The following is a 17448-nucleotide window of genomic DNA, read 5'->3' as shown; positions in this document are numbered from 1 at the left end:
TAGATAGTGCAAGGGAGAGAGGAAGGGAGATACAGCAAGAGGAAGGCGGGAGAGGAGGGAGATAGGGGGAGAGATAGAGGGAGATAGAGAGAGGAGAGAGGAGAAGGAGGGAGGGAGAGAGGAGGGAGATAGGGACGGAGAGAGGGATATACATATAGAGAGAGGAGGGAGATAGAGGGGAGAGGGATATTGAGAGGAGAGGGGGGAGGGAGAGAGGGAGAGGGATGGAGGGAGATAGGGAGGGAGATGGAGGAGGTTAGGGAGGGAGGATGAGGGAGAGAGGAGGAGAAGAGGGAGGGAGAGCGAGAGGGAAGAAAATATGGAGAGAGGAGGAAAGGGAGGGAGGGAGGGGGATAGATGAAGAGAGGGAGGAGAATAAACAGAGGGAAGAGAGAGATCAGAGGGCGATCAACCGAGAGAGAAGGAGAGAGGTAGAGAGAGGGAGGGGGATAGACAGAGAGAAAGAAAAGAGATGGAGAGAGAAAGAAGAGAAAGGAGGAGAAAGAGAGGAATGGATAGAGAGGGAAGGGAGAGAGGGAGAGGAGGAGAGAGAGGGTGGTCAGAGGGGGAGAAAGAGGAGAGGAAGAGAGAGAGAGAGAGGAGGAAAGAGAAAGAAGGAGGGGTGGGGAATCAGAGAGGGATAGACATAGACAGAGGAAGAGGAGAGGGGAGAGAAGGAAAGGGGGACAGAGAAAGGAGAGAGAAAGAAGGAAGGAGGAGAGAGAGTGAGAAGGAAGGAGGGAGAGAGATAAAACAGGAAGTGGGGAAGAGAGATCGGGGAGAAAAATAGATGAAAGAGGATGGGGAAAGGAGAGAGAGAGAAGAAAACAAAAGTGGAAGAGAGAACAAGAGGAGAAAAAGAGAGAGGGGAGGGGATAAAGAGAAAGTAGAGAGGAGAGAGAGACAAAACAGGAATAGAGGAAGAGAGAGAGACGTCTAGAACTTGCACAACCGTGCATTTCTGCATCAGTGGAGCAATGGTGAGAATATCCGCTTTGAACATTGAAGGGATTTGATAGGGTAGATAGAGAGAAACTATTCCCTATTTCCTCTGGGGAGATGGAGAAAAGACAGGAAGGGGAAGAGAAAGCCAGGGAAGGAGGGAAGGAATGGAGAGAGAGGGAAGGAGGGGAGAGAGAGAGAGAGGGAAAGAGGGAATCCCAAATAATATGGGCAGTATTGTAAAATTAGAGACAGGCCATTTAAAAGTAAAATCAGAGAACTCTGATGGAACTCTGGTGGAAATCTAGAAATTTCTCCCCCGAAACCTGTGGAGGCTCAGGCGTCAAGACTGAGTTCGCCATATTTTTATTAGCTTAGGGTGCGAAGGGAAAAGGATCGAAGGCCAGGTAATGGAATTGAGGTGCAGATCAACCAATTTCCTACTTGTAAGTCCTCTTCTTGGCTGCTTACACTGGGTCTAATTGTATAAACAAGGACAAGTCCTGCAAGGTCGGAAGGTCCCTGAATGACAGTCTCTTACTGTCGTGACATTGTGACAGAGAATGCAGGACCTTGAGACATTGCTCTCCAAAGGGAAATGTTCTGGACTCAAGGGGGGGGGATCAATTTAGAATGAGCCATGTGTTGGGGAGGAAAGAAAGGAATGCTCACTTAGAAAAAAAAGAGTGAGGGTGGGAGAAATTTAAGAATGAGGGGGCCATTCAGCCCCTCAAGCCTGTACTGCCCTTAAGTTAGCTCATGGCTGATCTGTATCTTAACTCCATTTGCCCACTTGGGTTCCACAACCCTTAATACCCGTTACCCAACACAAATCTATCAATCCCAGTTTTGACATTTTCAATTGACCTCCAGCCTCAACGTTTTTTTGGGGGGAGAGAGTTCCAGATTTCCACTACCCTTTGTGTGAACCCCTGAACAGCTCAGCTCCAATTTTAATGTGATGCCCTCTTGATCTGGACTGCACCTAACCCCAGGGAATAGTTTCTCTCCATCTACCCATTTAATAATCTTAACCACCTCAATTAGCTCACCCCTTAATCTTCTATACTCAAGGGAATACAAGACTAGTCTATGCCATCTGTCATTATAGGGTTATTTGTGCAAATTTACAATGCACCCCCTACAAGGCCAATTCTTCCTGAGGTGTGGTGTCTAGAACTGAACAAAATACTGTAAATGGGGTCAAACTGGAGCTTGAATAGACTGAGCTACAAATTAAACCAATATATGAACCCATAGAAACCAGTTAACCCTCAGTCGCAGATGAAACCTTTTTTATTTATTCCTTCATGGGACGTGTGCATTGCTGGCCAGGCCAGCATTTATTGCCCATCCTAATTGCCCTTGAGAAGGTGGTGGTGAGCTGCCTTCTCGTATACAACTGAGTAGCTTGGCCATTTCAGAGTCAACCACATTGCTGTGGGGTCTGGAGTCACGTGTAGACCAGACCAAGTGAGGACAGCAGATTTCCCTCCCTAAAGGGTATTGGTGGATTTTTTTTACAACTGTCCTGCTAGGCCCCCACCTGCCAAGAATGAGGCACATTAATTTTGTCATGAACATTGATTTTAAACTGTTACTGGAGTGAAGAAAGGAGTTGTTTCAAAAGAAAAGTTGCCAGATCTTGTCTGGAAAGACATTTGCATATTAACAGACAGTGCTTGGAAAGGACAAAGCAGCCATTCCCTGACACATTCAACCCATAGAGGACTTTTGAAGGTGGGGGAGCTCGCATTCCAGGTTGACTGCTAAGATGGCCGAATACACAAACGGACATGGTCAAACCAGCTAGTCACATGACTAATCTGCTGGGCAACCTGAGTTTTTTGAATTTGTACAAACAGTTTGGGGCAGAAAGCAGAATGCTCCTGGACTGAGAAGATCTCTCCTGGCTGGCTCACCACAGCTTCTCCTGTCTGCCTGCTCCCATCTCTTTCTCACGGAACTCCAAATCCACTGAAGACACATGAACCCCAAAAGAGAAAAGTCTCCTACAGCGAACAAGGTTTAAGAAGAATACTGGGCCCCAACGAAAGGCGAGACCTACCTACAATAAAGGACACTACAATGAGCTCGAAGAACCATAAGACAAAAAAACCTCCTCAGATATTGCCTGTAACTTTTCCACTTTCTTTCTGTCTCTATCTGCATGTGTGCATCGCGTATGCATGCTAGCGTGGGCGCATCATATATCCATAGGCGTTAACCAAATTAGAGTTTAAGTTTAATAAAATTTCGCTTTTCTTCTTTAGACCTGAGAAAACCTGTTTGTGCTGGTTTCTTTGCCTTATAATTGGAAAGCGGTGAACAAGGATTCACTGAGGGGGAGCTAAAAACACGGTGTTTTTAAAGTTAAATCCTGTTACAGTAAGACCAGGTGAAGGCTAAGAGGGACCCCTAGACACCTTTCTCACCTGGTCATAACACAACAATCCAGTAGTTTCATGGTTACCATTGCTCACACCAGCTTTTTATTCAATATTTATTTAATTAGCTGAATTGAAATTTCCCCAGCTATCGTGGTGGGATTTGAACTTATGTCTCCAAATCTTTCAGCAAAGTCTCTTAATTATTAGTCCACGAATAACCACTAAGCTACTGTACCCAATATAGCATCTTGATAACCTCAGGAAGTCCATAGGAAGGATGGAGAGAGGACAGGAGGGAATACAAGTGGCCATTCAGCCCCTTGAGTCTGTTCCATCATTGAATGAGATCATGTCTAATCTACGACCTAACTCCATATAGCCGTTGCTCCATATCCCTAATGCCTTTCGATAACAAAAGTCTATCAATCTCAGACTTAAAATTTACAATTGATCTAGAATCAATTGCGAAAGAAAGTTCCAAACTTCTACCATCCTTATGTGTAGATGTGTTTGCTACTTTCACTCCCGAAAGGTCTGGCTTTAATTTTTAGACTATGCCCCCAGTCTGAGACTCCCCAGTCAGCGGAAGTTTCTCTCTATCTGCCCTATCAGTTCCCTTAATATTGAAAACTTTGATCACACCACACCTTAACCTTTTAAATTCCAGGGAAAACAACCCTAGTTTGTGTAATCTCTCCTCGTAATTTAACCCTTGGAGTCCAGATATCATTCTGGTAAATCTACACTGCACGTCCCTCCAAGGCCAGTCCTAAGGTGTGGTGCCCAGAACTGCTCACTGTAACCCCAGGTGTGGTCTAGCCAGGGCTTTGTATGAAAATACTCCATGGGGTAACTGTAACGAGGAAAGAGGAATGGGATAAAGTTTGTGGGATATCAGTACTGGAAGATGTAAGGTAATGTGGTTGTGATGTTGGCAGTGAGTTGCAGGGAGGTTAGGATATTGGAGAGGAAATGTGGGATTTCATTTCGGATTCGGACCACAATATATAGGAGAAAAAATGGACTTGCTGTAATGGGAATGTGGGATACTGTAAGTGGAATAAAGGAAACTTGGTGATGCAGTAGGAGATACTATGCTGGGGGATACTAATAAGCCAATGTGGGGTAAAGGGGGTCTCTGTAATGAATTAAGACATACTATATAGAATATTGTCTCATTGAGGCGGGTGCCAGTCTGTGCCATCGGCTGCAGACCCTCCTGCAGTGTCAGGCTGGCACATCCAGCGACACACGCAATCAGCTACAGTCTCAAACCTCTTTGCACATCCTTGCCAGCTTGCTGTAATGGTGATTACTATAAATGGGAATGTGAGATACTGCAAGAGGAATAAAGGAAACTTGCTGTAATGCAGGGAGATAGTGTGAGGTGATCTGACAGACGGCCATAGAACACTTGAAAGACAGAAAGGGAACAATTTATGTAGGTGGAGAAATCTGATGGCGGGTAAGCAATTCTTTAAACTGATCTACTTATTGGTGTGGTCAAAGAAATAAAGTCTTGCATTTATATCGTGCCTTTCACGACCTCAAGACATCCCGAAGCGCCTTGCAGCCAATGAAGTACTTCTTGAATCGTAGTCATGGTTATAATGCAGGAAACGCAAGCAGACAATTTAAGCACAGCAAGATCCCACAAACAGCCATATGATGACCGATAATCCATTTCGTGATGTTGTCTGAACAAGAATCATTGGCCAGGACACCAGGGAGAACTCCCTGGCACTTCTTTGAAATACCAGCCATGGGATATTTTAGATCCACCTGATAAAGGCCTCAGTGCGACATCTCATCTGAAAAACAGTACTTCTGACAGTACAGCACGCCCTCAGCACTGCACTGGGAGCGTCAGCCCACGAACATACGAATTAAGGAGCAGGAGTAGGCCACTCGGCCCTTCAAGCCTGCTCCACCATTCAATGAATACTCGATCAGGGGTCTGCAACCTGCAGCTCTGGAGCATGCAGCTTCACTAAGGACTCGTGCAGCTCCTGACCTTGATCGATCGAACCCATTTTGGTTGTAATTAAACGGCTTGTTTCATTTTTTTAAAACGATTTTATTAACATTGTATTTGTGAGAAAGTATTCAATTAACAACGTTTTTGTAAAAACCTTTAAAATGTTGAAATGAGTCTCTGTCTTGTTATGCATTATTATTGCAGTGCAGCTCTTAGATATTGCGTTTTTGACTACATTTTTTTAAATGGCTCTTCTTGTTATTAAGGTTGTTGAGCCTTGGCCTTGATTGTTGTGCTCAAGTCCTGAAGTGGGAATTGAACCCGCAACCTCTGACTTAGAGGTAAGAGTGCTACATTGAGCCACAGCTGACACTAGAATGCACTACTGTCGATGAGGCTACTGTAATGCATTTTTGCATACTGTACAAGGCATTATATAGTATTTTCAGCACAGAAACAGGCCATTTGGCCCATCTGTTAATGCTTCACGTGAGCCTCCTCCCAATATACTTCATCTCACCCCCACCTGGATATCCTTCCATTCTTTTCCCCCTCATGTTCTTATCTAGTTTCCTCTCGCAGAGATACTGTAATAGATATTCGGGATATTGTATGTGGATACTGTACTGGATAGTCGGGATATTGCTTTCCATGGGGATATGTACTGAATAATGGAAGTATTGCATTGTGTGGGCATTACTGTAATGGATAGTTGAGGAATTGTGTTGTGTGGAGAGAGAGACTGTCTTCTTCTCTTCTTTGGCCTCCTTATCTCGAGAAACAACGGGTAAGCGCCTGGAGGTGGTCAGTGGTTTGTGGAGCAGCGCCTGGAGTGGCTATAAAGGCCAATTCTAGAGTGACAGACTCTTCCACAGGTGCTGAAGATAAAATTGGTTGTCGGGGCTGTCACACAGTTGGCTCTCCCCTTGCGCTTTTGTCTTTTTTCCTGCCAACTGTTAAGTCTCTTCGACTCGCCACACTTTAGTCCCGCCTTTATGGCTGCCCGCCAGCTCTGGCGAACGCTGGCAACTGACTCCCACGACTTGTGATCAATGTCACAGGACTTCATGTCGCGTTTGCAGACGTCTTTAAAGCGGAGACTTGGACGGCCGGTGGGTCTGATACCAGTGGCGAGCTCGCTGTACAATGTGTCTTTGGGGATCCTGCCATCTTCCATGCGGCTCACATGGCCAAGCCATCTCAAGCGCCGCTGACTCAGTAGTGTGTATAAGCTGGGGATGTTGGCCGCCTCGAGGACTTCTGTGTTGGAGACGCGGTCCTAATAACGGAATAACGGAAGTATTGCATTGTGTGGGCATTACTGTAATGGATAGTTGAGGAATTGTGTTGTGTGGAGAGAGAGACTGTACTGAACAGTGAATGTATTGCTCTGTACCTGGATAATATATTGTGTTACATGGGGAGGTACTGTGGTCGATAATGGAGGTGTTGCATTATATATGAATAATAAAGGTATTATATTGTATGGGGTGATATGCTAATGAATAGTGAAGAATAGTAACAGGTGGGAAATAGGAACATAGGAGCAGGACTATGCCATTCAGCCCATTGAGCCTGCTCCCCCATTCAATATGATCATGGCTGATCATCCACTTTATGGCCTTTTTAAAAAAAAGGAAAGACTTGCATTTATATAGCGTCTTTCACAATGACAGGATGTCCCAAAAACACTTTACAGCCAATGAAGTACTTATTCAAAGTGGAGTCACTGTTCCAAAGTCGGAAATGGAGTGGCCAATTTGTGCACAGCAAGCTCCCACAAGCAGCAATGTGATAATGACCAGATCATCTGCTTTTAGTGATGTTGGTTGAGGGATAAATACTGGATTGGACACCGGGGAGAACTCCCCTGCTCTTCTTCGAAATAGTGTAATTGATACAACAACAACAGCTTATATTTATATAGCACCTTCAACATAATAAAACAACCCAAGACGCTTCACAGGAGCATTATAAAAGAAAGTATGGCTCTGAGCCACACAAGGAGATGGTAGGTCAGATGACCAAAAGCTTAGTCAAAGAGGTGGGTTTTAAGCAGTGTCTTAAAGGAGGAAAGTGAGGTGGAGAGGTGCAGGGAGGGAATTCCAGAACTTGGGACCGAGGCAACTGAAGGCACGGCCGCCAATGATGGAGCGATTAAAATTAGGGGATGCACAAGAGGCCAGAATTAAAAGGGAGCAGAGATCTCGGAGGATTGTGGGGCTGGAGGAGATTATAGAGATAGGGAGGGGGTGAGACAATGGAGGGATTTGAAAACACGGATAACATATGAACATACGAATTAGGAGCAGGAGTAGGCCACTCGGCCCCTCGAGCCTGCTCTGCCATTCAATAACATCATGGCTGATCTGATTGTAACCTCAAATCCACATTCCCGTCTACAATTAAGAATTTTAAAATCAAGATGTTGCTTGACTGGGAGCCAATGTAGGTCAGTGAGCACAGGGGTGATAGGGAGAAAGGGACTTGGTGTGAGTTAAGACACGGGCAGCAGAGTTTTGGATGACCTCAAGTTTACCGAGAGTAGAATATGGGAGACCAACCAGGAGTACATTGGAATAGTCAAGTCTAGAGATAACGAAGATATGAGTAAGGGTTTCAGCATCAGATGTGCTGCGACAGGGGCAAAGTCGGGTGTCAGGATATGGGATTATATGGGTAATCCTGTAATGAGATTGTAAAGGGAGAGCTGGAAACATGTATTGGGAGTTATATATTCACACAGTAAAGTGGTGTGATATGCACAAAGACTCACTATCGTTTCATTTCACTTTATGGGGACTTAAATCAGCAAATTCCTGTGTAACATCAGATCCAGCCTCCACATCCCAAGCAGCTCTGTAACACAGGAGTCTGTGCTCTACGGGCTGTTCCCAGGGACGCACACCGAGACAAACATCAACTGCTGCTGGAGGACTATCAATTCGGTGAAAGACGCTCTTTGGTCTGCCCGAAACTTGCTGGTCTTCCAGCGCAAAGAGTTGTCCACGACCGAGTGTTGCAGACTGGCACATTCCCAGGTCCAGGACTACGTGCTGAGGGACGCACTAAAGCTTGGGGCAGCCGCAGCAAAGGCTCAATGGGGAAAGACCACTGTGTAAGGTCCCCCCCCCACCAAGCTGGACTGAGGGGCTGGATCCATGGGAAACCCCTCAAACCGTATCGGGAAAATTTTTGTTTGCTGTAAAATGTATCTGGCACGACCAATGAAATGGAAGGGTTGAGAGACAACTCGTGATTGTACTGAAGGAAACTGACCTCCTTTGCACTGTTTGCAATTTTTGACTTGCTGCTGTTTGGAACTGTTTTGTCATGTATTTTTTTTACAGATTTTTTATGAATAAAGTATATTTTGGAAATATATTAAAAAAAAGATCCAGCAGTCTCCACACCAAGAAAAATTAGCAAAATTTGCTGGTGCCCAAAGTCAGTATGAAGCAAGCAGATAGCGTGACTATAAAATCTACAAAAGGTTTCTGGCATGTGCTGAGATGTCTGAAGCTGTGGGAGGTCTGGGACTCTGCTGACACCACTCGCTCTGCCCATGGTATAGCGTGGATCGGGGTGTTGCTGCCCTCTGTTGGATGACCCTATTGCTCAAGCAGATTTATCTGTGAGAAGAGTGTTGTTACTTTCCTCCTCTCCTGAAAGTATTTCGAAAGAACTTACGTTTATACAGCTCCTTTAGGACCCCAGCAGGTCGCAAAGCACTTTACAGCCAATGAGGTTTTGCTTTTGAAGTGTAGTCACTGTGGTAATGTAGGAAAGGCCACTTTGTGCACAGCAAGCTCCCACAAACAGCAATGTGATAATGACCAGATTATCTTTATTTTAGATGTTGGTTGAGGAATATATATTGGCCAGGATACCAGGGAGACCACCCCCCCCCCCCACCCCCCGCACCAGGCTCTATGAATAGTGCCACGGGATCTGTTAAACCCGCCTGAGATGGCAGACGTGGCCTCGGTTCAACAACTCAGGTGAAAGGCGGCACCTCTGATAGTACTGGCACTAGGAGTGTTGGCCTAGATTTTGTGCCCCTAGAGTGCAGCTTAAAACCAAAACCTTTTGACTCAGAGGCGAGAGTGCTCCCCCCCCCCCACCCCCAAATCACATCTGACACTTAAAACTATCCCTCTAACACATTGCATATCACATCTTCAAATCTCCACAGCTCCAAGCATACAATGGAGATCAGCATGGCAGATTGAACACCCATCAGACAAGTACCACAGCATCAATACAGAGAATCACTCTGCCACTCATAATGTGTTAAACTGGCAGTAGGCTACTCATTACTGGAGAACCCCGCTAAAAGGTTTATCCTGAAGGACACCACCAAGGCTGAAATGAGTAGGAGAGACGATGAGAGAAGTTTCAAAAGCTTGCTACGCAGATGATCGGCGGAAGTGAATACTGAGGGAGGTTTTGGAAGACTGAGTTACAGTAGAAGATGATTGCTGTTTGATGGCCAGTGGGAGGCGCGCTGAGTGCTCACCAGCGCAGCGTTCATTGTTTACAAGTTGTCACTGCATTCTTGTCGCCATGTACGATCAAAGATGGGTCGCAGATACCAAACACCAAGTTCCAATGGAATGGATGGCACCAGTGGGTTTAGGTGACTCAGTAAACAGTTAAACTCCACAGGACAGGAGGAAAGCCCCATCTTTGATTTTTGCTCTTCATTGAGTTTGCTGATCTCAGCCTGGATGGCAGTTGTGGGGTGTTGTGGGGGGGGCAGGGTCATTGGCTACTGTTGGAGGAATTACAGTTGGGGAATTACAGTGGGGGGGGGGGGAATTACAGTTGGAGGTTACAGTGGGGGTTACAGTGGAGGTTACAGTTGGGGGGGGTTACAGTGGGGGCTACAGTGTGGGATTACAGTGGGGGTTACAGTTGGGGGGTTACAGTGGGGGCTACAGTGTGGGATTACAGTGGGGATTACAATGGGGGTTACAGTTGGGGGGTTATAGTGGGGGCTACAGTGTGGGATTACAGTGGGGATTACAATGGGGGTTACAGTGGGGGCTACAGTGTGGGATTACAGTGGGGATTACAATGGGGGTTACAGTTGGGGGGGTTACAGTTGGAGGTTACAGTTGGAGGTTGCAGTTGGGGATTACGGTGGGGGTTACAGTGTGGGATTACAATGGGGACTACAGTTGGGGGTTACAGTGGGGGTTACAGTTGGGGGTTACACTGGGGGTTACAGTTGGGGGTTACAGTGTGAGATTACAGTGGGGACTACAGTTGGGGGTCACACTGGGGGTTACAGTTGGGGATTACAGTTGGGGGTTACAGTGGGGGTTACAGTTGGGGGTTACACTGGGGGTTACAGTTGGGGGTTACAGTGTGAGATTACAGTGGGGACTACAGTTGGGGGTTACAGTGGGGGTTACAGTTGGGGGTCACACTGGGGGTTACAGTTGGGGATTACAGTGGGGACTACAGTTGGGGGTTACAGTGGGGGTTACAGTTGGGGGTTACACTGGGGATTACAGTTGGGGATTACAGTTGGGGGTTACAGTGGGGGTTACAGTTGGGGGGTTTAAGTGAGGGGGTTAAAGTTGGGGGTTACAGTTGAGGGGTTACAGTTGGGGGGTTACAGTTGGGGGATTATAGTTGGAGGTTGCAGTTGGGGATTACAGTGGGGGGGATTACAGTGGGTGTTACAGTTGGCAGTTACAGTGGGGGTACAGTTGGGGGTTACACTGGGGATTACAGTTGGGGATTACAGTTGGGGGTTACAGTGGGGGTTACAGTTGGGGGGTTTAAGTGAGGGGGTTACAGTTGGGGGTTACAGTTGAGGGGTTACAGTTGGGGGGTTACAGTTGGGGGATTATAGTTGGAGGTTGCAGTTGGGGATTACAGTGGGGACTACAGTTGGGGGTTACAGTGGGGGTTACAGTTGGGGGTTACATTGGGGATTACAGTTGGGGATTACAGTTGGGGGTTACAGTTGAGGGGTTACAGTTGGGGGGTTACAGTTGGGGGATTATAGTTGGAGGGTTACAGTGGGGGGTTTAAGTGAGGGGGTTACAGTTGGGGGTTACAGTTGAGGGGTTACAGTTGGGGGGGTTACAGTTGGGGGATTATAGTTGGAGGGTTACAGTGAGGGGTTACAGTAGGCGATTACAGTGGGGATTACAGTTGGGGGTTACAGTGGGGGATTACAGTGGGGGGAATTACAGTTGGGGATTACAGTTGGGGGGTTTAAGTGAGGGGGTTACAGTTGGGGGTTACAGTTGAGGGGTTACAGTTGGGGGGTTACAGTTGGGGGAATTATAGTTGGTGGGTTACAGTGGGGGGTTTAAGTGAGGGGGTTACAGTTGGGGGTTACAGTTGAGGGGTTACAGTTGGGGGGGTTACAGTTGGGGGATTATAGTTGGAGGGTTACAGTGGGGGGTTACAGTAGGCGATTACAGTGGGGGTTACAGTTGGGGGTTACAGTGGGGGGGATTACAGTGGGTGTTACAGTTGGGGGTTACAGTGGGGGTACAGTTTGGGGAGTACAGTGGGGTGGTTACAGAGGGGGGGAATTACAGTTGGGGGGTTACAGTTGCTGATTATGGTGGGAGGTTACTGTTTGGGGGCTTTAGTTGGGATTACAGTGATGTGGTTACAGTTGGGGAGGTTACAATTGGGGGTTTCAATTGGAGGGAGGGCTACAGTTGATCTCAGTGCCATAATACTCAGGAAGCAATGAGAATCAGGCAGGATTCCTGTTAATATCCAGTGACTCCTCTTGGAACCTGCATATCTCAATGGCTTTGCTCCTCGCCCTTTATGTAACTCCCTGAATTCTTTGCTCCTCTGAGTCCACCGTCTTGGATCCCAACCTTTTCTCCTTCTGCCATTGCGGTCAGCTACCTCTGTCCCCTCCCAAAACTGCTCAGACACTCTGTCCTCTTTTCAGACCTTTCTTAAAATTTGGCCGTATTTTTGGTCACTCCCTCAGAATCTCTCCATTGCCTCGACCTCCACCAAGCCCACGCCCCTCACCCCCTCCTCCCCACAGTGCTGTGAAATGCCTTGAGACTTTTTCGACATTAAATAAATGGAATTCTTGCTAAGTTTGTTTAAGCCTCACCATCCAGTGCCTAAAGCAGACCTCACCTCCCCTCTGAACAGGAGGAGGTCTTTCCTCTCAAGGTATAGGTAACTGTCGTGAGTTGTGGGGTGGAACAGGGCACTCTTGTACCCAATCTCCGAGACATTAATGGGTGGATGAATGTACACTTTATCAAACTGAGACTCAGTTTATAATTTATTTAATATTAAACAGTACAGACAGGAGATTTACAGGCATTTTTCAAACTCTACCTCCTTGAAATGTCAAAAGGTCACTAATGGTTCTCCTTGCATCAGCTCTCAACTGGCAGCAGGCAGAAAAGGAGTTTAATTGCTATTTGCAAATTAGCAGCCACATTTGACCATTAGATAATGGTGACTGCCCATAAAAGTTAGTCATTGCTGTGAGGTGCTTTGGCATATCCTGAGGTTACGAAGGACACTATATACGTGTAATCTGGTGATTGGTTTAAAGTCCCTCACCAGAGACTTGGAACACATAATCCAGGCTGACACTCCCAGTGCAGGACTGAGGGAGTGCTGCACCGTCGGAGGTTCCGCCTTTCGGATGACAGGTTAAACCAAGGCCCCGTCTGTTCTCTCAGGTGGATATAAAAGATTCCATGGCACTATTTTGAAGAACGGCAGGTGAGTTTTTCCTGGCATTCCTGCCCAATGTTTAATCCTCATCCAACATCACTAAAAAAAAGATGATCTGGACTTTGCCGTTTGTGGGAGCTTGCTGTGCGTAAATTGGCTGCTGTGTTGCCTACATTACAACAATGACTACACTTCAAAAAGTACTTAATTGGCTGTAAAGCGCTATTGGGAATAGCCTGATATTGTGAAAGGTGCCATATAAATGCAAGTCATTCTTTTCGACGATGCATATAGATTAGTAGTGTTGGTACAGTAGCACCTTGGTTCTGTTACAGAAATAGTAATCCAGAGGCCTGTTCAACTGATCTGGGGACATGAGTGCAAATCCTACTGTGGCAGCTGTGGAATTTAAATTCAATTAATTAAATAAACCTGGAATTTAAAAAAAGCTAGTCTCAGTAATTGTGACCATGAATCTAACAGTTTGTCGTAAAAACCCATCTGGTTCACGAATGTCCTTTATTTATTTATTTAGAGATACAGCACTGAAACGGGCCCTTCGGCCCACCGAGTCTGTGCCGACCAACAACCACCCAGTTATACTAACCCTACAGTAATCCCATATTCCCCACCACCTACCTGCACTAGGGGCAATTTATAACAGCCAATTTACCTATCACCTGCAAGTCTTTGGCTGTGGGAGGAAACCGGAGCACCCGGTGAAAACCCACGCGGTCACAGGGAGAGCTTGCAAACTCCGCACAGGCAGTACCCAGAATCGAACCCGGGTCCCGGGAGCTGTGAGGCTGCGGTGCTAACCACTGCGCCACTGAAGGAAAACAGCCATCCATAACCAGTCTGACCTATTTGTGACTCCCGACCCACAGCAATGCTGTTGACTCTTAACTGTCCTCTTAGCAAACCAGTCAGTTGTTGGCTGAGATTGGTATTTAAAGCATATCAAAGTTTCTGTGTAAAGTTTGAACGCCTTTGACATAGAGTCATTTATGGCCTAGAAGGAGGCCATTCAACCCATCGAGCCCATGCTAGCTCTCCACGGATCAATCCAGTCAGTCCCACAACCCTACTCGATTCCCATAGCCCTGTGTTTATTTCCTTCAAGCAGCCATCCAATTTCCTCTTGAAGTCATTGATTGTCTCCGCTTCCACCACCCTTGTGGGCAGTGAGTTCCAGGTCATTACCACCCGCTCGGTAAAAATGTGCTTCCTCATATTTCCCCCTGCATCTCTTAGCCAATCCTCCAATCTGTGTCCCCTAGTCCTTGTACCATCAGTTAATGGGAACAGTTTTTCCTTGTCTAACTTATGCCTGTCATAATCGTGTACACCTCTCTCAAATCTCCCCTCAGTCTCCTTTGCTCCAGGGAGAACAACCACAGCTTTTCCAATCTAACAAAGAACAAAGAACAGTACAGTGCAGGAACAGGCCATTCGGCCCTCCAACCCTGCGCCGATCTTGATGCCTGCCTAAACTAAAACCTTCTGCACTTCCGGGGACCGTATCCCTCTATTCCCATCCTATTCATGTATTTGTCAAGATGCCTCTTAAACGTCGCTATCGTACCTGCTTCCACCACCTCCCCAGGCAACAAGTTCCAGGCACTCACCACCCTCTGTGTAAAGAACTTGCCTCACACATCCCCTCTAAACTTTGCCCCTCTCACCTTAAACCTATCTCCCCTAGTAACTGACCCTTCCACCCTGGGAAAAAGCTTCTGACTATCCACTCTGTCCATGCTGCTTATAACTTTGTAAACCTCTATCATGTTGCCCCTCCACCTCCGTCGTTCCAGTGAAAACAATCCGAGTTTATCCAACCTCTCCTCATAGCTAATGCCCTCCAGACCAGGCAACATCCTGGTAAACCTCTTCTGTACCCTCTCCAAAGCCTCCACGTCCTTCTGGTAGTGTGGCGACCAGAATTGCACGCAATATTCTAAGTGTGGCCTAACTAAGGTTCTGTACAGCTGCAACATAACTTACCAATTTTTATACTCTATGCCCCGACCGATGAAGGCAAGCATGCCGTATGCCTTCTTGACTACCTTACCCACCTGCGTTGCCACTTTCAGTGACCTGTGGACCTGTACGCCCAGATCTCTCTGCCTGTCAATACTCCTAAGGGTTCTGCCATTTACTGTATACTTCCCACCTGCAATAGACCTTCCAAAATGCATTACCTCACATTTGTCCAGATTAAACTCCATCTGCCATTTCTCCGCCCAAGTCTCCAACCGATCTATATCCTGCTGTATCCTCTGACAATCCTCACCACTGTCCGCAACTCCACCAACCTTTGTGTCATCCGCAAACTTACTAATCAGACCAGCTACATTTTCCTCCAAATCATTTATATATACTACAGAGCAAAGGTCCCAGCAATGATCCCTGCGGAACACCACTAGTCACATCCCTCCATTCAGAAAAGCACCCTTCCACTGCTACCCTCTGTCTTCTATGACCGAGCCAGTTCTGTATCCATCTTGCCAGCTCCCCTCTAATCCCGTGTGACTTCACCTTTTGTATCAGTCTGCCATGAGGGACCTTGTCAAAGGCTTTACTGAAGTCCATATAGACAACATCCACTGCCCTTCCTTCATCAATCATCTTTGTCACTTCCTCAAAAAACTCAATCAAATTAGTGAGACACGACCTCCCCTTCACAAAACCATGCTGCCTCTCGCTAATAAGTCCATTTGTTTCCAAATGGGAGTAAATCCTGTCCCGAAGAATCCTCTCTAATAATTTCCCTACCACTGACGTAAGGATCACCGGCCTATAATGTCCTGGATTATCCTTGCTACCCTTCTTAAACAAAGGAACAACATTGGCTATTCTCCGGTCCTCTGAGACCTCACCTGTAGCCAATGAGGATGCAAAGATTTCTATCAAGGCCCCAGCAATTTCTTCCCTTGCCTCCCTCAGTATTCTGGGGTAGATCCCATCAGGCCCTGGGAACTTATCTATCTTAATGCTTTGCAAGACACCCAACGCCTCCTCCTTTTTGATAATGAGATGACTGAGACTATCTACACTCCCTTCCCTAGACTCATCATCCACCAAGTCCTTCTCTTTGGTGAATACTGATGCAAAGTACTCATTTAGCACCTCGCCCATTTCCTCTGGCTCCACACATAGATTCCCTTCTCTGTCCTTGAGTGGGCCAACCCTTTCCCTGGTTACCCTCTTGCTCTTTATATACGTATAAAAAGCCTTGGAATTTTCCTTAATCCTGTTTGCCAATGACTTCTCATAACCCCTTTTAGCCCTCCTGACTCCTTGCTTAAGTTCCTTCCTACTGTCTTTATATTCCTCAAGGGATTCGTCTGTTCCTAGCCTTCCAGCCCTTACGAATGCTTCCTTTTTCTTTTTGACGAGGCTCACAATATCCTGCGTTATCCAAGGTTCCCGAAACTTGCCAAACTTATCCTTCTTCCTCACAGGAACATGCTGGGCCTGGATTCTAATCAGCTGACGTTTGAAAGACTCCCACATGTCAGATGTTGATTTACCCTCAAACAGCCGCCCCCAACTAAATTCCTCAGTTCCTGCCTAATATTGTTATAATTAGCCTTCCCCCAATTTAGCATCTTCACCCGAGGACTACTCTTATCCTTATCCACAAGTACTTTAAAACTTATGGAATTATGGTCACTGTTCCCGAAATGCTCCCCTACTGAAACTTTGACCACCTGGCCGGGCTCATTCCCCAATACCAGGTCCAGTACGGCCCCATCCCTAGTTGGACTATCTACGTATTGTTTCAAGAAGCCCTCCTGGATGCTCCTTACAAATTCTGCCCCATCCAAGCCCCTAGCACTAAGTGAGTCCCAGTCAATAAAGGGGAAGTTAAAATCACCCACTACTACAACCCTGTTACCTTTACATCTTTCCAAAACCTGTCTACATATCTGCTCCTCTACCTCCCGCTGGCTGTTGGGAGGCCTGTAGTAAACCCCCAACATCGTGACTGCACCCTTCCTATTCCTGAGCTCCACCCATATTGCCTCGCTGCATGACCCCTCTGAGGTGTCCTCCTGCAGTACAGCTGTGATATTCTCCTTAACCAGTAATGCAACTCCTCCACCCCTTTTACAACCCCCTCTATCCCGCCTGAAGCTTCTAAATCCTGGAACATTTAGCTGCCAATCCTGTCCTTCCCTCAACCAAGTCTCTGTAATAGCAACAACATCATAGTTCCAAGTACTAATCCAAGCTCTAAGTTCACCTGCCTTACCTGTTATACCTCTTGCATTGTAACAAATGCACTTCAGACCACCAGTCCCGCTGTTCTCCGCAACATCTCCCTACCTGTTCTTCCTCTTAGTCTTACTGGCCTTATTTACTAGTTCCCCTTCATTTATTTCACTTGCTGTCCTACTGCTCTGGTTCCCACCCCCCCTGCCACACTAGTTTAAACCCTCC

This window comes from Heterodontus francisci, chromosome 40 (assembly GCF_036365525.1).
Source record: "Heterodontus francisci isolate sHetFra1 chromosome 40, sHetFra1.hap1, whole genome shotgun sequence".
In the NCBI taxonomy this organism is placed as follows: domain Eukaryota; kingdom Metazoa; phylum Chordata; class Chondrichthyes; order Heterodontiformes; family Heterodontidae; genus Heterodontus; species Heterodontus francisci.
The sequence above is the reverse complement of the archived record's forward strand: the minus strand, read 5'-3'. Positions refer to the sequence as shown.